General features: G+C 46.1%; 1 protein-coding gene across 3 annotated transcripts in view; it reads right to left on the minus strand.

Annotated features, from left to right (window-relative positions):
- The window catches only part of NINL (ninein like), a 133,945-nt gene extending 110,517 nt beyond the window's left edge, over nucleotides 1-23,428 (minus strand). The window contains exons 1-2 of one of the 3 annotated variants that reach the window (XM_063720692.1): nucleotides 23,291-23,413; nucleotides 8,444-8,581 (exon numbers count right to left, since the gene is read on the minus strand). The gene's annotated coding sequence lies outside the window, so the exon portion shown is untranslated. Of the gene's footprint in view, nucleotides 1-8,443; nucleotides 8,582-23,290 lie in introns of all 3 variants that reach the window. The other 2 variants (XM_024238921.3, XM_024238922.2) reach the window with 2 other exon arrangements.
- Between the last annotated feature and the right edge of the window lie 1,991 nt (nucleotides 23,429-25,419).

Raw genomic sequence — 25,419 nt, forward strand, 5'->3', positions numbered from 1 at the left:
CTTGCACAACTTTGCTCAACCTAAGTGATTATCATGTGATGACCTGCACAGAGCCTAAAAACAGGGCCACATAAGGCAAGGTATCTGCTCACCCAGAAAGCCTCCTTCCTGTAAATGAAGCCAAGTCATTGGCTTGGGATGAGGCAGTGTGCTCAGCTGGGGGAGCAGGGGAAGGCCTTTTTATTTTTTCTTTGAGATAGAGTCTCACTCTGTCGCCAGGTTGGAGTGCAGTGGCGCGATCTCGGCTCACTGCAACCTCCACCTCCCGGGTTCAAGTGATTCTCCTGCCTCAGCCTCCCAAATAGTTGGGACTACAGGTGCGCGCCACCACACCCAGCTAATTTTTGTATTTTTATTAGAGATGGGGTTTCACCATGTTGGCCAGGATGGTCTGGATCTCTTGACCTCGTAATCTGCCCGCCCCAGCCTCCCAAAGTGCTGGGATTACAGGCGTCAGCCACCTCACCCAGCCAGGAAGGCCTTTTTCATTTTCCATCTCCTTGGTCGCCACCAATCCATTCTCTATCTTGCCAGGTGTTTTGTTTTGGTTTTGAGACAGAATCTTAGTCTGTCACCCAGGCTGGAGTACAATGGCCTGATCATAGCTAATTGCAGCCTTGAACTCCTGGGCTCAAGAGATCCTCCTGATGCATCCTCCGAAGCAGCTGCGACAACAGGCACACACCACCACACCAGACAAATTTTTTTTTTCTCACTTTTTGTAAAGATGGGATCTCACTGTGTTGCCCATGCTGGTCTCAAACTCCTGGTCTCACACAATCTTCCCCCTTCAGCCTCCCAAATTGTTGGGATTACAGGTGTGAGCCAGCATGCCCGGTCTTGCATGGTGCTTTGATGCCTATGGTTTACATTGATTGATTGATTGATTGATTGATTGAGACAGGGTCTTGCTCTGTCAGCCAGGCTGGAGTGTAGTGGTGTGAATATGACTCACCTCAGCCTTAACCTCCTGGGTTCAAGCGATCTTCCACCCCAGACTCCCAAGTAGCTGGGACTACAGCCATGTGTCACAATACTCAGCTAATTTTTAAAATTTTTATAGACAGGGTCTCACCTTGTTGCCCAGGCTGGTCTCCAACTCTTGGCCTTGGCCTCAGGCAATTCTTCACCTTAGCCTCCCAAAGTGCTGGGATTACAGATATAAGCCACCATGCCTGGCCTATTAAATACTGTTTAATGCCTATGTGTGTAACTGACAGAAGTTGGTCTGAGACTCCCTTTCATCATAACCAGAGAGCAAGGTTATAATGAGGGAGAGTAACTACCTTTCATTCATTTCCAACTTCCTACATGGCGAATCTCCTCTAGCAAAAGGAACCTAAAATTTGTAAATGATCAAACTGGCTAAGGTCAGTAGGCACTCATTATCCTGAAAGTCAGGTGGCCCTGATATATCTGTGCTGCGATGGGCACAGGCATCCTGACTGAGCCAAGGCCTGGAGCCCAGCAGCCCTGAGTGCTGCATCAGCCGGTAACCTGCTCACTCGGGTTTCGGTCACTTCCCGAGGATCTTCAAGGAGTGGGCTGAAGATCTCTTTTTCTCCAGGAATCTATAGTCCCCTGTACCTTTGCTGGTTTGGGGGGATCTCTCTCATGGAGTTTAATGTCTCCTTGCAAGGTATTCACTGTCTCCTCTTTCTAACCACGACCCCTCAAAGGAACCTAAGAGCCCTACAACGAAAGACAAGGAAGGAGGCAGGATCTGAGGGCTCTGAGAAGTAAATGACAGCAACAACAACAACAAAGATAGTAAAAATGTCTTTCACGAATTAAGGTGAAAGAAAGACATTCTCAGATGAAAAAAACCAAGAAAATTTGCCACCAACAGACCTGCTCTAAAAGAAACCCTAAACAAAGTTCTTCAGACAGAAGGGAAGTAATACCAGAGGGAAAACTGGAGTTTCAGGAATAAAGGAAGAGCAACAGAAATGACAAAGAGCAGGCTGGGCATGGTGGCTCACACCTGTAATCCCAGCACTTTGGGAGGCTAAGGCGGGCAGATCACGAGGTCAGGAGATGAGACCATCCTGGCTAACACGGTGAAATCCCATCTCTACTAAAAATACAAAAAATTAGCTGGGCGTGGTGGCAGGCGCCTGTAGTCCCAGCTACTTAGGAGGCTAAGGCAGGAGAATGGCGTGAACCTGGGAGGTGGAGCTTGGAGTGAGCCGAGATGGCGCCACTGCACTCCAGCCTGGGCGACAGAGCAAGACTCCATCTCAAAATGACAAAGAGCTACATAAATAGACTATTTTCCTCTTCTTATGCTAGCTGAAGGCAAAATTTGTAACACTGTCTGAAGCAATTTTCAAAATACATAGATCTACAGCATAATGTGGTAGAGGTAAAGGAACTTGTATGGTAATATGGTTTCTACATTCCACTTCAAGTGGCACAATATTATTTCTAAGTAAACAAAGTTAAATATGAATACCATAATCCCTGCAGTAACCACTAAAATACCTATACAAAGATATATAGTCTAAACCTCAATAAATTGATTAAATGGAATACTGAGAAAACTCAAGAAATCCCAGAAAGAGAAATAAAACCTAATGAACAAAAGAAAATAACAAAATGATACATCTATATCCAAACATATTAATAGTTACATTAAGTATAAATGGTCTAAACACACCAATTAAAGAGAAGGACTATCAGACTGAATGTTCTTTAAAACAGACCCAAACATATGCTACCTACAAGAAATCTTCTTCAAATATAAGTAGAAGGATGGAGAAAATACACCACGCAAATAATATTTTTTAATGTGAGACAGCCATATTAACATGAAAAGAGAGAGACTATGGAGTAAAGAAAATTACCAGAAATAAAGCAGGACATTAAATAATGATTTTTACAAGTCCATTTGCCAAGAAGACACAGAAATCCTAAATGTATACTTGTCCTTAGTGTCAAGAGATGAAAAAGAGAAGAAGAAGAAGAAGAAGAAACAAATCATTAGACCAACAAAATATATAAAGCAAAAATGGATAGAACTGGCTGGGCGTGGTGGATCATGCCTGTAATTCCAGCTCTTTGGGAGACCAAGGCAAGAGGATTGCTTGAGCCCAGGAGACCAACCCGAGCAACAAAGCAAGACCTCATCTCTACAAAAAAATCAAAATATTAGCCCGGCATGGTAGCTGGGTGTGGTGGCACATATCTGTGGTCTCAGCTACTTTGGAGGCTGAGGTGGCTTTTTTTCTTTTTTTTTTTTTTTTTTTTTTTTGAGATGGAGTCTTGCTCTGTCACCCAGGCTGGAGTGCAGTGGTGCAATATCAGCTCACTGCAACCTTTGCCTCCCAGGTTCAAGCAATTCTTCTGCCTCAGCCTCCCAAGTAGCTGAGATTACAGGCGTACACTACCATACACAGTTAATTAACTTTTTGTTTTTTTGAGACAGAGTTTTGCTCTTTTTGCCCAGGCTGGAATACAATGGCACGATCTCAGCTCACTGCAACCTCCAACTCCTGGGTTCAACCCATTCTCCTGCCTCAGCCTCTTGTGTAGCTGAGATTACAGGCGCATGCCACCAGGCCCAACTAATTTTCGTATTTTTAGTAGAGACAAGAGTTTCACCATGTTGGTCAGGCTGGTCTTGAACTCCTGACCTCAGGTGATCTGTCTGCCTTGGCCTCCCAAAGTGTAGGGATTACAAGCGTGAGCCACCGCGCCCGGCCAATTTTTGTATTTTTAGTAGACACGGGCTTTCACCATGTTGGCCAGGCTGGTCTTGAACTCCTGACCTCAAGTGATCCACCGGCCTCAGCCTCCCAAAGTGCTGGGATTACAGGTGTGAGCCATTGCCCCATTTCTGTTCTAACATGTAAAGAGCCTGAAAGGTGCCATTTAAGTCCGCCCCACAATTAAAAAAAAAGCTGAATAAAATAAAACTTCTTATATCCATCAGAGAACGAGGTCACAAGGCAAACTCCTACCTAAAAACTGAAGAGACAGCAGGCAAATACAGAGATCACAGTTTTACTGGAGCAAAAGCCGAGTAAGCCAATAACTGGTAAAAACACATGGCAACTGATGATTGCTGGAAGCTGATTATAGACAAGTATAAGAGAAAATCCTGAGGCCCAATCTTTCAGGGTAGGGGCAGCAGTGACATACTTTCATAAGTTTTGTTACATCTCCAAAAGCCTCACCAGATTCTCATGATGAAGCCTGGAGAAAAAAAAAAATCCCCCACTCTTCGGACAGGGGGAGAGAGAGAAAAAAATAACCATTTTGAAATTCACTCAAAGAAAAGTAACCATTTTGAAAAATGCCCAGAACATTCTGTTTTCCATAACAAAGGCCTTCCATCAAGGAAAACTACTTTATCAGAACCTTATCTGGCCAAGGGAAAAGGAAAACTTGAAAAATAAAGCCTCCAGTAGCTTTCTGGATAACTTAATGGGGTGGGTGGGTCAGGGGAGGAAGAGAGAAAGAAAGGAGGGAAGAGGAGGAGGAGGGAGAGGGAAGAGAGGCAGGGAGGGAGGGAGGAAGACAGGCAGGCAGGCAAAGAAACTTCTGAAGTTCACAGTCCAGGAACTCAGACTTACTAAAAAACTGAGACTCACAGGATTACAGGACATTTTCCTTCCCCAATACCTTACCACCACATCAACAGGGCTGTAGTATAATCACAGTGAATTACAATGGAGGGGCAAGATAAAAACTCCACTTGTAATAGTTAATTTTTGGTGTCAACTTGACTGAATTAAGAAATACCTAGAAACCCGCTAGAGCATTATGTTTGGGTGTGTCTGTGACGGTGTTTCCAGGGCAGATTAGCATGGGAGTCTGAGTGGACTAGGTGGGGAAGATTTACCCTCAACGTGGGCAGGCACCATCTAATCTGCTGGGGGCCTGGAGAGAACAAAAACGAGAAAAGGCAAATCTATCTGCTGAGCTGCCATGCACTCTTCCTCTCCCGTCCTGGGACAACAACTCCAGACTCCCAGCATTTGGACTCCAGGATTTACGTTGGCGGCACCCCCAGACTCTCCGAGCTTTGGCTTCAAATTGAGAGTTACACCATTGGTTTCCCTGGCTCTGAGGCCTTCAGACCTGGCCTCAGCCATGCTATTAGCATCCGAGGACCTCCAGTTGGCAGCCAGCCGGGCACTGGACTTTTCAGCCTCCATGGTCACACGAGTCAGTTCTCCTAACACATCCCCTCTCACATACCTATTATCCATAGATACACAGACACCCTGTTGGTCTCTCTGGAGAACCCTCATACACCACTTAAGGAGTTTCTAGAAAAACCCAAAGACAGTTGGGAAACAAAAATGGACACGGGAGGAATATGAAGCCTCTGCCATCTACAGCTACAGCAAACATTAAACCCAGCCTAACTGCCAGGCAGAGAAACACAAAACCTCACACTAAAGATCCATTTACTTAAGTTCCTATAGCCCAATCAATACATCATGTCCAGCTTTCAATAAACAATAATAAGATATATTAAAGTCAAGAAAAAAAAAGTCTGAATACACAAAGCAAGCGTCAGAACCCACCTCAGATCTGACAAAGATTTTGCAAAGATCAGACTGAGACTTTCAGATAACTATGATTAACATGTGAGGGGCTGTAATGGGAAAAAGTGGACAACATACAAAAAGATGAGTAAGGTTCATAAAAATATGCAAACTCTGAGAAAGAATCAGAAGAAAATGCTAGAGATCAAAAACATTGTAACAGACCCGGCATGGTAACTCATGCCTGTAATCCCAGTGCTTTGGGAGGCCAAGGCAGGAGGCTTGCTGGAGCCCAGGAGTTTGAGGCTGCAGTGAGCTATTATTACACCACTGTACTCCAACCTAGGTGATACAGCAAGACCCATCTCTAAAACAAACAAACAACAACAACAACAAAAAACGAAAACCAAGCAACACCATTGTAACAGAAATGAAGAATGCTGGCTGGGTGCAGTGGCTCACACCTGTAATCCTACCACTTCGGGAGGTTGAGGCAAGAGGGTCACTAGAGGCCAGGAGTTTGAGACCAGCCTGGGCAACACAGTGAGACAAAAAAAAATCTAAAAATTAGCCAGGCATGGTGGTGCATATCTATAGTCCCAGGAGTTTGAGGCTGCAGTGAACTACGATCTCACCACTACACTCCAACCTGGGCAGCAGAGTGAGACCCTGTCTCAAAAAAAAAAAATTTCTTTTAAAAGAATACCTTTGATGGGCTCATCAGTAGACTGCTCATGGTAGAGAAAAGAATCAACAAGCTTGAAAGTATTTCAATAGAAACTTCACAAACTGAAAAAGCAAAGAGAACAAAGAATAGGGGTGGTAGAGTGGAGGAAGAACAGAATCTTCAACAGCTATGAGACAATTATCAAAGGTGTAACACGTGCATAATGGGAACATTAGAAGCAGAGAGAGAGAAGCAGAAGAAATGTTTGAAGTAATAATGGCTGAGAATTTCCCCACACCACAGACTCAGGAAGCTCAGAGAGCACCACACAGGATAATACCAAAAAATCGAGGCCAATGCCTATCATATTCAAATTGGAGAAAACCAAAACAAAGACCTAGGCCTATCATATTCAAACTGCAGGAACCCAAAACAAAGAGAAACCTGAAAGAAGCCAGAAGAAAAAAAACCCTTAGGAGCAAAGTTAAGTATTACATCAGACTTCTCATATACCATGAAGCCAAGAAAAAGATATTCTATATTTTGGGCCATAAAACATATATCAATACATTTAAAAGAATAGAAAAATACAAAATATGCTATCAGACCATAATAAAATTAAATTAGAATTCAGTAATAGAAAGATGCAACCGAAAATCTCCATACACTTGAAAATTAAACAGCACATTTCTCAATAATCCATTGGTCAAAGAGGACATTGCAAGAAAAAAATTAAATATATTAAACTGAATGAAATGAAAATGCAACATAAAAAATCTGTGGGATACAGCTAAAGCAGTTCTCAGAGGAAAATTTATTATTAAATGCTTATATTAGAAAAGAAGGGCTCGAATCAATAATCTCAGCTTCCAGCTCAAGTAACTAGAAAAAAAGAGAAAAATAAACTGAAGCAAGCAGAAGAATGAAAATAACAAAGAGGGGAAATCAATAAAACTGAACGCAGAAAAGTAATAGAAAAAAAAACAATAAAACCCAAAGCTGATTTTTGAAGTTCAATAAAATTGATAAACCTCTAGCAAAACTAACGAAGGGAAAAAAAGAGAAAGAAGATACAAGTTTTCATTTGTCAGATCTCAGAAAAAAAAGACAAACTGCCATTATTGGCAATAAAAGAGAGAATTGTATCCTTACAGATTCTGTAGGCATAATAGGATAATAAACTCCTATTATTTAGTACTCTTAAATAATAGGATACTATAAACTCCACACACATAAATTCAACAGCTTAGATTAAAAGGACCAATTTCTTTCTTACTTTTTTTTTTTAAAGACAGACTCTCACTCCGTCACCTAGTCTGGAAGAGTAGTGGCATGATCATGGTTCACAGCAGCCTCAACCTCCTCCGCTCAAGCAATCCTCCTACTTCAGCCTCCTGAGTAGCTGTGACTACAGGCACGTGCCACCATGCCTGGCTTATTTTTTAAACTTTTTGTAGAGACAGTGTCTCGCTATGTTTCCCAGACTGGTCTCAAACTCCCGTGCTCGAGTGATCCTGCCACCTCAGCCTCCCAAAGTTCTGGGATTACAGGAGTGAGCCACCACGCCCTGCCACCAATTTCTTAAAAACCACAATCAGAACTTTTCCAAGATGAAAGAGATGATCTGAATAGCAGCCCTGAAATTGAAGAAAGAAATTGAATTTGGAATTGAGTGTGGTGGCTCATCCCTATAATCTCAGTGCTTTGGGAGGCTGAGGCAGGAGGATCACTTGAGGCCAGGAGTTTGAGACCAGCCTGGGCAACACATTGAGACCCCTCCCTGTCTCTACAAAATAATTTTTTTTTTCTGCTGGGTGTGGTGGCTCACACCTGTAATCCCAGCACTTTGGAAGGCCCAGGTGGGTAGATCACTTGAGGTCAGGAGTTTGAGACCAGCCTGGCCAACATGGTAAAACCCCGTTTCTACCAAAAAAATATTAGCTGGGCATGGTGATGCATGCCTGTAATCCCAGTTACTAGCAGGGCTGAGACAGGAGAATCACTTGAACCCAGGAGGTGGAGGTTGCAGTGAGCTGGGATAGCGCCACTACACTCCGGCCTGGGTGACAGAGCGAGACCCTGTCTCAAAAAAAAAAAAAAAAAAAATTAAATTAGAAATAAATTATATAAATTAAATTAGTAATTGAAAGATACAACAGGAATATCTCCATACACTTGAAAACCAAACAACAAGTTTGAATAACTTATCCTGCTGCAGGTGCATTACATGCCAGGGAGTTTATACCTGTTTTTATTAAACAAGATAATTTACATTTACCTGGGAGGGTCTGTGATAATGCTTCCCAAGGGAGCTCCACAGTGCTGGGTTGGAGCAGCAGTGGGGTGGGATGCTGGTGCAGAAGCCACTGTGTGCCTGCAGCTGTTCCACAGCAGCCAGAAGCCCATGTCTCAGAGCCTGAAGGGCAAGACAGCGATGAATGGAAGTGGGCAGGTCACCTCCTCCTGGGAGGCCCTGCAGAAGGCAGGAGAGATGTGGGTGCAGATATGTTCTGAACGACACCTGAGAGGCCGACGACTGGTAACCCAGATTCCCTCAGAGGCAGAAGGCATGGCCTGGTGGGGAGCAAGCATGGAGGCGGGGGAAGCAGCCACAGGAAGAGCAGTCCTTCCTGAATGCAGCAGCGCCACAACTGAGCCCCACTACCCTTGTCACTATGGAAATGTCACGACTGTCAAGGAACCACCCAGAGCTTTCTCAGGAGCCTTGCTGGCACATCTGATTCTGTATCAAAGCTAGGTACTGCAGCCAGGCGTGGTGGCTCACACTTGTAATCCCAGCACTTTGGGAGTCCAAGCCTGGCCAACATGGCAAAACCCTGTCTCCACTAAAAAAAAAAAAAAAAAAATTAGCTGGGCATGGTGGGCACCTGTAGTCCCAGCTACTTGGGAGGCTGAGGCAGGAGAATCGTTGTAACGCAGGAGGCAGAGGTTGCAGTGAGCTGAGATTGGGCCATTGCATTCCAGCCTGGGTGACAGAGCAAAACTCTGTCTCAAAACAAAACAAAAGCTAGAAATTGAAGAGAAGAATTCATATAGACACCAATATGGTTTGGATCTGTGTCCTTGCCCAAATCTCATGTTCAACTATAATCCACAATGCCGGAGGTGGGGCCTGGTGGGAGGCAACTGGATTGCGGGGGCGGTTTCTCATGGGTAAGCACCATCCCCCTGGTGCTATTGTTAGGATAGTGAGTTCTCATGAGATTTGGTTGTTTAAAGGTGTGTGGCACCTCCTCGCTTGCTCTCTCATGCTCCTGCTCCCACTGTGTGAGCCACCTCGCTCCCCATTTGCCTTCCGCCATGATTGGAAGCTCCCTGAGGCCTCCCCAGCAGCCGAAGCCGCTATGCTTCCTATACAGCTTGCAGAACCCTGAGCCAATTAAACCTCTCTTCTTTATAAATTACCCAGTCTAAGGTATTTCTTTATAGCAGTGTGAGAACGAACTAATACAGACACTTTTTTTTTTACCTTTTCCAAAATGTCAGAGATCCTGGGCAAGTAGTTTTTTTTTTTTTTTTTTTTTTGAGAAGGAGTTGCTCACTCTGTCACGCAGGCTGGAGTGCAGTGGCGCAATCTCAGCTCACTGCAACTCCACTTCCCAGGCTCATGTGATTCTCCTGCCTCAGCCTCCCGAGTAGCTGAGAGTGCAGGCACACGCCACCATGCCTGGGTAATTTTTGTATTTTTTGTAAAGATAGGGTTTTGCCATGTTGGCCAGGCTGGTCTCGAACTCCTGGCCTCAAGTGATCCATCCATCTCAGCTTCCAAAGTGCTGGGATTACAGGCGTGAGCCACTGCGCCCAGCCAAATCCTGGGCAAGTAGATGTTATTATTCTGAAAAAAACTGATGACTGCTCTATAAGTAGGTGGTGTCACCATGAAAGCTCCCCGTTCTCACTCATTAATGAGTAAGCCCCGACGGCTGGCTGGGTGAGGATGCCACAGCTTGCTATGACTATGATGTCTTTACTCCTGTAAGAACCATATCAAAATATCCAGAAAAAGGAAGGCTTATCACATAAGGGGATAATCTTGCCTTTCATTATAATAAGCATGTTTCATAGGCACAGTACTGCTCATCATTAAGGAAACACAAATTAAAACAACTCAAGAAAGGGTTTCCCTCCCTGTGTCCCCAGGGGCAAGGTGAGATGACTCCACGTGTCTGGCACGCCCGGGTCAAGAAGTGGGCCTGTGTGAGCCTGGCCAGCCCATACCCTCCAGCACTCCTCGAAGGAGCCTGCTGGGAGGTTGTGATAAGAGAACTCAGTGCATACCTGCCCCAAGCAGCAGCCTGAGTACACAGTGACAGGGCTGCGGGGAGGAAGGAAGGTGGAGACATTTTAGCCCAGAGAGAAGGAAAACAGGAAGACTTGGAAACTCTTCATGGAATGCTATTTAAAAGTTGCTTTAGGCTGGGCGCCATGGCTCACACCTGGAATCCCAGCACTTTGGGAGGCTGAGGCGGGTGGATCACTTGAGGTCAGGAGTTTCAGACCAGTGTGGCCAGCATGGTGAAACTCTGTCTGTACTAAAAATACAAAATTAGCTGGGCATGGTGGCACACGCCTGTAATCCCAGTTACTCAGGAGGCTGAGGCAGGAGAATCGCTTGAACCCTGGGAGGCAAAGGTTGCAGTGAACCAAGATCACACCACTGCACTCCAGCCTTGTCAAGAGAGTGAGACTCTGTCTGAAAAAAAAAAAAGTTGCTTTAGCTCAGCAAAAAATCAAAATCCTAACAAAAGGGAAACACACCATGGTATACATTTTCAATAGCACTGAAGCTAACAGGCCATGTACTGTGTCAACATGCAGACACCTGTCTATAAGAACACTAACCAAGAGAACTCAGCAGAAGCCTAGCACACACAGCGTTCAACTCTGCCGAACACACATGCAGACATAGGAGGACATGAGGACAGAACCTGCAGGGTCACCACAGCGTCTCAGTAATACAGTCTGTTCCTTTAAGTTGCCTAAGTTTATACTTTTTTGAAGTGTTTGCACATTTTGTCATTCTGAGTAGTTTTTTTTTTTTAATGAGACAATTGTTGCAATTTATTTTGTTTCAGTCAAGTGACCTTAAAGGTTGAGGGGAAAAAAAACGGCCTCAGGAGATTTTCTTAACACTCCCTCCCTGGACGTGCAGTCCTGGGGCCCACTCTCTGAGCTGTCAGAGCCACTGGAGAGGTGTCTCTACCATTGAACCCTCACTACGGTGCTTGCTTTTGTAATTATCTTTTGATGATATAAAACTTGTATTTCTTGAGTGCTCATCATGTACTGGACACATTCCTAAGCACTTTGGAATTTATCCTTCTGAAGAAGGCACTATTATTACCCATTTTACAGGTGAGGAAACTGAGCCACAGAAGAGGCTAAGCAATTTGCCCAAGGTCACGTATCTGGTAAGCGAACTCACAGTGAGTGATAACTCCAGAGTTGGAACACAAACCTTTACATACTGCCCCATACCTACTAACAGCACACATGCATATAAGGTAGTTTTGAATAGTTTTCTAAAAGTTTTTCCATGAAATAAGTACAGGAATTTGATATCCAAAATACACAGAAAATGTCTCTTCAAGCTCTAAATCAACCTGAAAAGCCCTAGTGTCATGTAAGAATCTGTATTAGTGAACTGAATTATAAGGAAAGAATATTAACTTGCTTCCTCCCCAGAACAAAAAAGCAATACTTCAACCAAACATTCCACGTTCCGGTCCATTCTATCCATCTGTTATAAAACTGAGACACTTTCTCTTCCCCAGAACCTGGGTGTAACCTTTCTAGTTTCATGTTGACTGTAAAGAAATAAAAGAATAGGCCAGGAACGGTGGCTCACACCTGTAATCCCAGCACTTTGGGAGGCCGAGGCGGACGAATCACCTGAGGTCTGAAGTTCCAGACCAGCCTGGCCAACAAGGTGAAACCGTCTCTACTAAAAATACAAAAATTAGCTGGGCATGGTGGCACATGCCTGTAGTGCCAGCTACTCGGGAGGCTGAGGCAGGAGAATTGGTTGCAGTGAGCCGAGATCACACCACTGCACTCCAGCCTGGGCGCCAAGAGCAAAACTCCATCTCAAAAAAAAAAAAATTAAAGAATAAAATAACATAGCCTATAAAATCTATGTTGAAAAATCCTAAGAACAGTCTACCCCTTTTCTCATGATTATTTCAACTTTCATATCTGAAATTCCAGCCATGCGATTAGGAGCCTAGAGGCATAACACACAACACAGATGCTCTTCTATGCTCTCTACACGTATCCTAAAGTGCACAGACTCCGACAGAGGCCTGAATATTTGGGGTTTCTATTTCTAAAGAATGAGCCTGCTGTGAAGGTCAGTGTCAACACCAACAATTCAAAGGCCCTAAAAGAGGATTCAGAATTGCCCATCACCCTAAATGTAGATAAAACACAGCAGTCTGAGGAGCCCATTGATGGGAAAATTACCATATTTTGCTATTGCGACTACTTGAAGTCCATGCCAAACAAAATAAACTAAAATAAAATGTTACAAGCCTGGGCTGATGCAGTTTCCCCTGAGTCAACTAAAAAGACTTTGCATGGAACCATTTCTAAGTCTGACACACATGGAGTTTAAGGTCTGAGGAGACCTGAAAAGTTTCCAACATGGCGGTGACTAGGGACCCTGGAGCAGACAAGAGCCTGGAGCATCAGGCCATAGCTTGTTCCATACAGCACACCTGTTCCTGGTGGTCAGGAATGAATTCCCTGCAAGCATCCAGTGTAGAAATCACCCAGAAACAGGAACCAGTAAGGGAAAGAAACCTGGGAAGGAGTGTGGGGAGTCAGGAAGCAGAGAAACCAGTCACAGCCCTGCCCTTCACTGACGTCTGCGCTCAGAGCTGTTTGCCTAAAGTGTATCTGTTATTTGAATGATTCTAGTATAAATGACTGTTTCAAAAGTCCCCTATTTTAAATCACAGAATTTTAGAGCCTTATGGCATCTTAAATTCCCTTGTCCATTATCTTAACTGACTTGGGAAAACTATTCTCACTTGACAATGGAGAAAATGAAGCACAGACATCTGGATCCCAAAGTCATTTCAAGAAACAAAGCTAGTGTCTGTGCCATGGCATGGCTGGGCAAGGGCCTTGTGCCCACCACCGTCTTTTTTTTTTCTATGAGAATGCTTTATTAGGCATAAAAATGCCATTGAAATGCTTTAAAATGCAACAGGAGGAGATGTGAAGACACAAAGAACAAGTACATAGTGACATATGGCTATCAGAACACACGAAGTAAAGAATCCACACCACTTCCACCCTTTACCCAGAAAGGGAAGGTTCCAGGCCACCTCCTCCTCATGCATGCCCCGCTTTATAGGAAGTGTCCGCATCTCCCCTCCTAGACAGGTCCTGGAGCTCCTCCTGTTGGACCTTGTGGGGCCATCGGTGGCTAAAAATCAGGTTTCTGTTCCTTGAGGGAGGAAACAGAGGAAGCACAGATTGGCATGGTAGATAGAGGTGCAGACAGAAATCCAGTCTGGAATATGTTGAGTTTAATGTAGCTACACGGCATGGGGGTGGAATCCTTGAGTGTAGATGTGGGCATGAGGGGCTGAAAAAATGTCACATGCAAAGCTCCTAGGAGTCCTCTTTTTTCCCACCTCCTCACATAACAGAGCCAGAGAAAAATACAGTATTTCATCAAATTTGAGATGCCACTAATTCTAAGACAAATGATGATGAAAAACTGCTGTCAAAATGTGACCCAGTGCTAAGATGGCATCAGTTTTTAAATGTACCCCCAAGTCAAAAATATTATTATGCAAAGAAAAAAAGGTTTATCTTAGAATAGATGAAATATAGTAAACTTTTTATTGGCTGGAGGTCTTAAGATGGCAGTGAATACAGGACTGACTTTTTAACTTGTTATTCTGAAAAACTTTCAAATGTATAGAAAATTTAAAAGGATAGGCCAGGAGCGGTGGCTCACACCTGTAATCCCAGCACTTTGGGAGGCCGAGGCGGGCCTCGGCCTCATGAGGTCAGGAGATTGAGACCATCTTGGCTAACATGGTGAAACCCCGTCTCTACTAAAAATACAAAAATTAGCTGGGCGTGGTGACAGGCGCCTGTAGTCCCAGCTACTCCAGAGGTTGAGGCAGGAGAATGGCATGAACCCACAAGACGGAGCTTGCAGTGAGCCAAGATCGCGCCACTACACTCCAGCCTGGGCGACAGAGCGAGACTCCGTCTCAAAAAAAAAAAGAATAGGCCGGGTGTGGTGGCGTGCGCCTGTAATCCCAGCACTTTGGGAGGGCAAGGCGGATGGATCATGAGGTCAGGAATTCGAGACCAGCTCGGCCAACATGGTGAAACCCCGTCTCTACTAAAAAGTAAAAAATTAGCCGGGCATGGTGGTGTGCGCCTGTAATCCCAGTTACTCAGGAGGCTGAGGCAGGAGAATCGTTGGAACCCAGGAGGCAAAGGTTGCAGTGAGCTGAGATCGCGCCATCCAGCCTGGGCGACAGAGCAAGACTCAGTCTCAAAAAAAAAAAAAAAAAAACTTGTAAGAATAGTACAAAAAAGCCTCCAATACTCCCTCACCCGGCTGGCTTCACCACCTGTTTCGACTTTTCCCCCTTTTATCACGACCATTTTGTCATTTTCTCTCCCTCACTTCCTCCCTCCCTCCATATCATCTATCTACCCGTGCTCCTCTCCTTCTCCATTTGAAATCGGGTATCAGACTTTGTGCCCCTGTATCCCTAAATAGTTCAAAATGTATTCACTAAGCTCAAGGAGACAGTCACAGTACAACAAACTAGGGAAATTTGACATTTATACAATCCACCATTCAGATCAAATTCTGTCCATGGTGCCAACAATGTCCTTTACAGCTATCTTTTTCACCCCAGTCCAGGTTCCAATTCAGAGACAAGCACTGTACACAGTTTTCCTGTCCCTTTAAACCAGACCATTTTCTCAGTCTCTGTTTCTGAATTTTGAAGTCTTTGGAGTACACACAGACAGGGCGTTTTGTAGAATGTCCCAGAGTCTGTCTGCTGTCTGCACAATTAGATTCAGGGGTGGCAGGAACACCTGGGTCAGGTGCGTCCTTGGCACATCTCATGGGGGGCACAGATGTCTCATAACTGGTGACAGTAACTGCAATCGCTTGCTTAGCATGGTGACTGCAGCAGGGTAATCACCTTTATATGAGTTTGAATTATGAGAATTTTATTCATTTTTATTTTATTTTACTTTTTTGAGACAAGATCTTGCTCTGTTACCCAGGCTGGAGTGCGGTGGTGCATCTCCACTCACTGTAGCCTCCACTTCCCGTGCTCAAGTGATCCTCCTATCTCAGCTTCTCAAGGAGCTTGGACCACAGGCACATGCCATTGCGCCTAGCTAATTTTTCCATTTTTTTTGGTAGAGATGGGGTTTCAGTACATTGCCCAGGTTGGTCTTGAAACAGGAACAGACTCATTTTTCTGAAATATTTTCTTTTCTTTTTTTTTTTTTTTGAGATGGAGTTTCACTCTTGTTGCCCAGGCTGGAATGCAATGGCGCGATCTTGGCTCACCGCAACCTCTGCCTCCCAGGTTCAAGAGATTCTCCTGCCTCAGCCTACCGAGTAGCTGGGATTACAGGCATGTACCACCACACCTGGCTAATTTTGTATTTTTAGTAGAGATAGGGTTTTTCCATGTTGGTCAGGCTGGTCTTGAACTCTCAACCTCAGGTGATCCACCTGCCTCGGCCTCCCAAAGTGCTAGGATTACAGGCGTGATTTTTTTTTTTTTAGACGGAATCTCACTCTGGCGCCCAGGCTGGAGTGCAGTAGCACAATCTTGGCTCACTGCAACCTCCGCCTCCCAGGATCAAGTGATTCTTCCATGTCAGCCTCTGGCGTAGCTGGGATTACAGGCGTGCCCCACCACACCTGGCTAATTTTTCTATTTTTGGTAGAGACGGGGTTTCACCATGTTGGTCAGGCTGGTCTCAAATTCCTGACCTCAAGTGGCCTGCCTCGGTCTCCCAAAGTGCTGGGATTACAGGTATAAGCCACCTTGCCCGGCCCTGAAATGTTATTTCCATGGGCGCACAGAAAGCCCACAAAAAGCAAAGCACAATTCATTAAGTCCTCAATACTCTTGTTTAAAAATGGAATTTGATCAGCCGGGCGCAGTGGCTCACACCTGTAATCCCAGCACTTTGAGAGGCTGAGGCAGGCGGATCATGAGGTCAGGAGATGGAGACCATCCTGGCTAACACGGTGAAACCCCGTCTCTACTAAAAACACAAAAAATTAGCCGGGCATGGTGGTGGGCGCATGTAGTCCCAGCTACTCGGGAGGCTGAGGCAGGAGAATGGCGTGAACCTGGGAGGTGGAGCTTGCAGTGAGTGGAGATCGCCCACTACACTCCAGCCTGGGTGACAGAGCGAGACTCCATCTCCAAAAAAAAAAAGGAATTTGATCAAGCAGTAAAGCTCAAGCAAAATTAAATTAAATTAAATTAAATGGAGTCATGCACATGCCTATAGTCCCAGCTACTTGGGAGGCTGAGGTGGGAGAATGCTTGAACCCAGGAGTTCAAGTCAAGCCAGGCAACACAGTGAAACCCTGTCTCTAAAACATAAATAAAATAAAAATGGGACTTTGAGCTAACAGTCCTCATACTGCTTCTCAACCAGCATGTGTAGACAGGATCACATAAGTCACAGCTTTTCTCTAGCACTGAAAATACCTCATTTTCTTGTTAAGGTAAAGAAATGATATAGTCCCTCAGAGGCAGTAAGGGATGTTGGAAACCCCATTGTGTTGGGAGGCACAGCAGGGGACATGGAATTTGCAGAGCCTCTCCAGACCGGCACCCCTGACCTCCATGTGACCCTGAGCATGTTATTATCCTCTCTGACCCTCGCACTCTCTGTGTGTGAGATGGAGGCAACAGCACGCCCCGGCTCAGCCTCCTGCTGTGAGTACTCCGTGAAAGAATTTAACAAAAACACTGAGAACAGTGCCTGGCACCTACTGAATGCTCATTCAAAATTTAAAAACAAAACACTAGGAGAACTGAGCTCCATTTCTGGCAGCCACAGCCAGTGCACAAGTCATGCACGGGGACTGGGCACAGGTGACACACTACCTGTATGGTGAGGCTCACACAGCCCCCAAGGACCAGGCACCCAAAAGCCTGTCCTTCCTGTCCCCACACCCCCATGCCACCCTGCCTCTGGAGACAGCGGGGGGAGGCCTCCTGGTGACTGGTTCAAATGGCCCAGGACTCCACTACCCTGGCTGGGGGCACCAGCTGTCACTCCTCATTCTTCAGAGAGGCACAGAAGTCGCAGAAGCCAAGCTCCCTCTCCCCACGGATGTGAGAGGCTGTGTGCAGAAGAGGAGCCACCTGGGTCCCTCAGGGCCACTTCAACCATGGAGCAGCCCATCCTGAGGTCTTCTGTGAACTCCCTGTGTATTTAAGCCAGACTGAGTTGGGTTTTCCAACACTAGTGGCTAAAATATCCTAACTGATATACTCTACGAATGTAAAATTCTTTACCAGAGGCTTAAAAACTGAGAGATTTTGAAGAGTGATTGCCCTTCAGGTCTCTGACCACTCTTAGAAACTCCAACAAACCAAAATCATTACTTTACTCAACAAAGTAGATCCAAAAATAAGGTTATAAGAGGATGTGTGGGCCGGGCACAGTGGCTCAAGCCTGTAATCCCAGCACTTTGGGAGGCCGAGGCGGGCGGATCACCTGAGGTCAGGAGTTCGCGACCAGCGTAGCCAACGCGGTGAAACCCCGTCTCTACTAAAAACTACAAAAATTAGCTGGGCGTGGAGGTGGACACCTATAATCCCAGCTACTCAGGAGGCTAAGACAGGAGAATCGCTTGAACCCAGCAGGCAGAGGTTGCGGTGAGCCAAGATTGTGCCATGGCACTCCAGCCTGGGTGACAGAGTGAGACTCCATCTCAAAAAAAAAAAAAAAAAAAATTGTAACGATTGCCCCTTATGAGATACAAAGTAACAATCAATGCACAAAAATTGGTATATCCTAGAGGTTCTCAAACTTGATTGCTTCAGAGGTACCTAGAGAGCTCTGCTGTTTCAGAAACTAACAAATGACTTTGACTCCAGGGAGACTATACAGCAGTCTTGGGAGAAACGGGTCACCTCGCTTGGAGGATGATGGAAGGCTCCATTATCTTTCTGAAGTCCGAGGAAAGACAATCCGGGTTCAGAGAGGGGAGTACAACTAGGCAGCGCCAGATGCATGCTCGAACCTAGGTCAAAAAAGGATGAAAATACAAGCCATGCTCCAAAAGACTCCTCTGCCCCAGAAAATTGTCTCTCCATTCACAAACAACAATAATCAGAATCTAGGAGGCTCAAAGTTACCCCAAGGTGGGAGACGGAAAGCCTGCCTCCAAATAGCTCCAGGTAGAGTATGACCCAAACTTTTGGCCTCTGCTTGTGAGTAACCAAATGTCTTGGCCTTGAGCCTGAATTCCTCATCTGCACTTGAAGCCAAGGACTAAGCTAAACTCAAACCTAGATTCCAGTTACAGCCACCGCCGCTTAACTACTTACACAATAACCAAGGAATGGAACAGCAAAGTGGCCACAGGGCTGGAAATGCCTTCCAGGGCAGAGGACACTATTACCTGCAGCTAGGAAGCCACGCCAGTTCAGGTGTGAGGCCAAGACACTGCTCCTGTTTTTGCTTCCTGCTTCCAAATCTGTCTTGTGCCGGGAAAGAGGAAAGCTATCTAGTAGTTACCTGCTCATGGCAAGATCCAAAAGTAGGCTGGGTGCAGTGGCTCACGCCCGCAATCCCATCGCTTGTGAAGCCAAGGCAAGTGGATCATTTGAGGTCAGGAGTTTGAGACCAGCCTGGCCAACATGGCGAAACTCTGTCTCTACTAAAAATACAAAAATTAGCTGAGCGTGGTGTCAGGCACCTATAATCCCAGCTACTCAGGAGGCTGAGGCAAGAGAATCGCTTGAACCCGGGAGGCAGAGATTGCAGTGAGCCAAGATTGTGCCACTGCACTCCAACCTGGGTGACAGAGCGAGACTCCTTCTCAGCTAAAAAAAAAAAAAAAAAAAAAAAAAAAAAAATCCAAAAGTAAATGTCCACCGTAGAAAGAATGTGCTCACAGAGCCCCGCTCACATGCCCTAAGTCTCAAATGCCACATGTGCCATCTTCTAAAAAAGTTAAAAAGAGCCATTAGTGGTTTAAATGATGACAGATTGAATTGATCTGTATTGGCAAATAAAAGTGGAATATGTGTGTTTATATAAACTTCAGGTGCAATAAAAATTAGAGGATAACTCTTTTTTGTAGAATGAGAAAATAGCAAGCCTTCTCCAAGGAACTTGAACTCACTGTAAAAGGGGAAGCTACAGACACTTACAGTTGGAACTTTGCCATTCTTGTTATTCTATTTTCCATCACCAAATGTTCAAAGGACACCCTAACATTAAAAGACTTGCAACATGCTCTTAGCAAATGACCATATCAATTCACCCACCTCAGAGCAGTCCTATAAATCACAACATATGGGGTAAGTATGAGTTAGCGAAAAAGTTTCCATCAAAGTTAATATAAACTGCTCAATTAAATTTTGCTCAAGTCCGGCCGGGCGTGGTGGCTCATGCCTGTAATCCCAGCACCTTGGGAGGCCGAGGCGGGTGGATCACGAGGTCAGGAGATGGAGACCATCCTGGCCACCATGGTGAAACCCCGTCTTTACTAAAATACAAAAATTAGCTGGGCGTGGTGGTGCACTCCTATAATCCCAGCTACTCAGGAGGCTGAGGCAGGGGAATCGCTTGAACCTGGGAGGTGGAGATAGCAGTGAGCTGAGATCGCGCCACTGCACTCCAGCCTGGCAACAGAGAGAGACTCCATCCAAAAAAAAAGACAAAAACAAAACTTTTTGCTTAAGTCCTAACTATTCCTCTATAAAGTGCTTTCTTTCTAATTTGATGGAGTTAAATGTTATCTGAAGTCAGGTGTGGTGGCTCATACCTGTAATCTCAGCATTTTGGGAGGCTGAGGCAGGTGGATCACTTCAGCCCAGGAGTTGGAGACCACCCTGGGCAAGACTCCCAGCTCTACATTAAAGAAAAAAAAATCTGAAGTCCAAGTTCCTTGGAGAAGGCTTGCTGTTTTCTCATTCTACAGAAAAGAGTTATCCTCTAATTTTTATTGCACCTGAACTTTACATAAACACACATCCCACTTTTATTTGCCAATACAGATCAATTCAATCTGTCATCATTTAAACCGCTAATGGATGATGTGTAAGTCAAACAAAAGGGACAAGCATGAAAGTAGACTGCTTCTCTAACACCTGAGCATTTTCCTTTTAATATACAAGCATTCTTGCACACAGTTCATAAAACTGCTAGGCTGCTGATTCAGTGTTCTGTTTAACAGATGAGTTTTAACTACTTTAAAAAAAAAACAAACTCTGCTTTCTACAACTATCTGATCTTCGACAAACCTGACAAAAACAAACAGTGGGGAAAGGATTTCCTATTTAATAAACTGTGCTGGGAAAACTGGCTAGCCATATGCAGTAAACAGAAACTGGACCCCTTCCTTACACCGTATGCAAAAATTAACTCAAGATGGATTAAAGACTTAAATGTAAAACCCAAAACCATAAAAAACCTAAAAGAAAACCTAGGCAATACTATTCAGGACACAGGCATGGGCAAAGACTTCATGACTAAAACACCAAAAGCAATGGCAACAAAAGCCAAAACTGACAAATGGGATCTAACCTAAGAGCTTCTCCACAGCAAAAGAAACTCTTCAGAGTGAACAGGCAACCTACAGAACGGGGTAAAATTTTTGCAATCTACCCTTCTGACAAAGATCTAATATCCAGAATATACAAGGAACTTAAACAAATTTACAAGAAAAAAACAACCCCATCAAAAAGTGGCCAAAGGATATGAAGAGACCCTTCTCAAAAGAAGACATTTATGCAGCCAACAAACATATATAAAAAAAAAAAAAGCTCATCATCACTGGTCATTAGAGAAATGCAAATCAAAACCACAATGAGATACCATCTCACACCAGTTAGAATGGTAATTATTAAAAAGTAAGGAAACAACAGATGCTGGAGAGGCTGTGGAGGAATAGGAACGCTTTTACACTGTTGGTGGGAGTGTAAATTAGTTCAACCATTGTGGAAGACAGTGTGGCAATTCCTCAAGGATCTAGAACCAAAAATAACATTTGACCCGGTGATCCCATTACTGGGTATATACCCAAAGGACTATAAATCATTCTACTATAAAGACACATAAACATGTATGTTTATTGCAGCACTATTTACAATAGCAAAGACTTGGAACCAACCCAAATGCCCATCACGGATAGACTGAATAAAGAAAATGTGGTACAGATACACCATGGAATACTACGTAGCCATAAAAAACAATGAGTTCATGTCCTTTGCAGGGACATGCATAAAGTGGGAAGCCATCATTCTCAGCAAACTAACACAAGAACAGAAAACCAAACACCGCATGTTCTCACTCATAAGTGGGAGATGACAATGAGAACACATGGACACAGGGAGGGGAACATCACACACCTCACACACCGGGACCTGTCGGGGCGGGTGGGGGGCAAAAGGAGGGAGAGCATTAGGACAAATACCTAATGTATGCGGGGCTTAAAATCTAGATGACCGGTTGATAGGTGCAGCAAACCATCATGGCACATGTATACCCATGTAACAAACCGGAACGTTCTGCACATGTATCCCAAAACTTAAAGTAAAATAAAATTAAAAAACAAAAACAAAACAAAAACTTGGCCGGGCGCAGTGGCTCACGCCTGTAATCCCAGAATTTTGGGAGGCCGAGGCAGCTGGATCACCTGAAGGTCAGGAGTTCGAGACCAGCCTGGGGAACATGTTGAAACCCCCATCTCCACTAAAAACACAAAAAATTAGCTGGGTGTGGTAACAGGCGCCTGTAATCCCAGCTACTCGGGAGGCTGAGGCAGGAGAATCGCTTGAATCCGGGAGGCAGAGGTTGCAGTGAGCCGAGATGGCACCATTGCACTCCAGCCTGGGCAACAAGAGTGAAACTTCGTGTCAAAAACAGCAACAACAAGAACAAAAACTCTGCTTTTAAAAGTATTTTAAGTCCAGTGTGAAAAACCTGTAAGTCATAGCAAAGGCCTCTAAGAAAAAACTTACCACTCATGACCCCTCTTACTACTGACCTTGAAAATCACTTGCCCTTCTCCAAGGCCCCACCAGCTTCATCGGTCTCTTCCTGAACCTCCCTCCCTAGTTCCAGGGCTTGGCCTAAGTCTCACAGAGCAGAAAGAAACGTGGCCACCCTTCCTCACGTGAGTCCTGTGCAAACATACAGCCCTACGCAGAGCTCCTAACAATGGGGCATCAGTACCCAGGCACGATCGATGAGTATGAACCCAACGCGATCAGAGACTCCCACATGGTGTGTGTGACTGCGCGCACAGGCGGGAGGAAAGGGGCGAATCTGCAAAACGAGTACAACAGATAAAATTCGCAACAGACTTCTCCACCCTTTCAATCAACCGTCCCAAGCGCCACGAACGCGGGTCCCGCTCCGTGGGGGACCGCAGCCACACTGGCGGGAGGGAATCCTGGGCCTCGACCAGACGCCAGCAGCGCCAGAAGAAACAGCCCGCGCTGGGCAGACTGCAGGCACCGCATAGCTCATCACCACGGGGGGCCCCGGCCAAGGCCGCCCGCCTCAGGCCGAGCCTTGGGGATGTGCTGGACCCCGGCCCTCCTTCCCACGGCGCCCGCGCCGCCGCCCTCGGGAAACCAGGTTTTCAAGCGTTCGGCCCAGCGGGCGCGGTATTTTAGGGCGTGACCCGCGCCCCGCCCTCGAGGGCGACCGGAAGAGCAGGCACCACCGCAGATGCGCAGAGTCTGCGCCCCGCACCGCGAGGAGCACCCGAGGCCGCGCTCCCGGAGCCGGGTCTGGTGACTGAGGCGCGGGTCGCGACGCAGGGGCGGCCCCGGACTCTAGACCACACCAGCCGCCTGAATGGCCTACCGGACGCCCGGGTCCGGCTCACCTGGGAGGCGCCTCCGCCGTCCGCCCGCGCGGGGCCAGGAGCGCGGCACCACCCCCGTCACGCCGGCCGCTCTTTGTGTCTGGAGGCCGCGACGCAACACTCCTCCCGGCCTCGAGGCGCCGCCCCCTCGGTGTCCCGGCGCAGTGGGCGAACAGGGGGCGGGGCGAGCGAACGGGAGAGGGGGCGGGGCGGGTCCGGGGTTGCGGGGCGGGGTGGGGGCAAGGCGGCCTCCGCAAATCTCAGGGCGGCTCTGGCCAGTTTGGAGCCTGGGGTGACCCTTGGAGCAGACCTCGCTGGTCCCTGTCGGGGCCCTGCGCGCTGCGGAGCTTGGCGGTTCGCAGCTCTCGGGGTACCATCTTCTGGAAACAAGCCGGTAGGCCGGCCAGGCAGGGGTAATACCCCAAACCACCACTGAGGAAACCGCGACTTAAAACCTAGGTCGTCACGTTTCCACCGCATATTAAATCAATACAGGTTGAGCATCCCTAATCCAAACATCTGAAATCCGAAATGCTTCAAAATCTGAAAGTTTTTGAGCGCTGACCTTAAAAGAAATGCACATTGGAGCACTTCTTTTTTCTTCTTTTAACTTTATTTTCTTTTAAGAAAGGCTGTCACTTCTGTTGCCCAGGCTGGGATGCAGTGGCGCGGTCATGGCTCACTACAGCCTCGACTTTCCCAGCTATGGCAATCCTCCCGCCTCAGCGTCCCAACCCCCAGTAGCTGGGACTGCAGGCACCTGCCACCATGTCCGCTAATTTTTGTATTTTTAGCACAGAGTCTCACTGTGTTGCCCAGGCTGGTCTCGAACTCCTAGGCTCAAGGGATGGATCCACCGCCTCGGCCTCCCAAAGTGCTGAGATTGCAGGCATGAACAACCAGGCCCAGCCTCTGGCTAATTTTTGTATTTTTTGTAAGAGAGGAGGCTTCACCATGTTGCCCAGGCCGGTCTGGAATTTCTGGCCTCAAGTGATGGTCCCACCTTGGCCTTCCATAGTGCTGGGATTACTGGCATGAGCCACCACACCTGGCCTCATTGGAGCATTTCTAATTTTGGATTTTCAGATTAGGGGTGTTCAATTGGTATAATGCAAATATTCCAAAATCTGAAATCCTAAATGCTTCTGGTGCCAAGCATCTCGGTTAAGGGATATTCAACCTGTATATATTTATCGAACACCTACTAGGGCCAGGCGTTGTCCTAGGGGATGCCAACCGGGGCGGGGGCGGGGGGGGGCAAAAAATCCCTGCCCCTTATAGAGTTTACACAGAAAACAGTTTAAAAACATAAATACCCGGCCGGGCATAGTGGCTCATGCCTGTCATCCCAGCACTTTGGGGGGCTGAGGCAGGCGGATCACCTGAAGTCGGGAGTTCAAGACCAGCCTGATCAACATGGAGAAACCCTGTCTCTACTAAAAATACCAAATTAGCCGGGCATGATGGCACATGCCTGTAATCCCAGCTACTCAGGAGGCTGAGACAGGAGAATCGCTTGAACCTGGGAGGCGGAGGTTGCGGTGATCAAGCCACTGCACTCCAGCTTGCGTGACAGAGTGAGACTCCGTTTCAAAAAAAAAAATTGTAAATACAGCCAGGCATGGTGGCTCATGCCTGTAATCCCAGCAGTTTGGGAGGCCACTGTGGGCAGATTGCCTGAGGACAGGAGTTCGAGACCAGCCTGGCCAACATGGTGAAACCCAGTGTCTACTGAAACACAAAAAAAATAAGCCAGTTGTGGTTAACGCGTGCCTGTAGTCCCAGCTACTCGGGAGGCTGAGGCACAAGAATTGCATGAACCCAGGAATCGGAGGTTGCAGTGAGCTGAGATCTTGCCACTAGACTCCAGCTTGGGCGACAGAGCAAGACGCTGTCTCCAAAAAATAAAAATGAAAACATAAATATACAAAAACGTCAGAGAGTTATAAATATATCAGAATTACAAAATGAGCTACAGTACACTCTAGCATGAGAAAGGTGCATATACTTTGTAGGAACTCCACTTTAGAGGATGTGAGGATCAGAGGCAAAATGGGGTGAGAAGGAAGCAGGATGAAAGACAGGCTCTGGGGGAATGGAGTTTCCAAGGGCGAGTGAAATTTCCAGTGCCTGCAAGTGCTAAACCCCAT

Source organism: Pongo abelii, chromosome 21, assembly GCF_028885655.2.
Source record: "Pongo abelii isolate AG06213 chromosome 21, NHGRI_mPonAbe1-v2.0_pri, whole genome shotgun sequence".
Classification (NCBI taxonomy): domain Eukaryota; kingdom Metazoa; phylum Chordata; class Mammalia; order Primates; family Hominidae; genus Pongo; species Pongo abelii.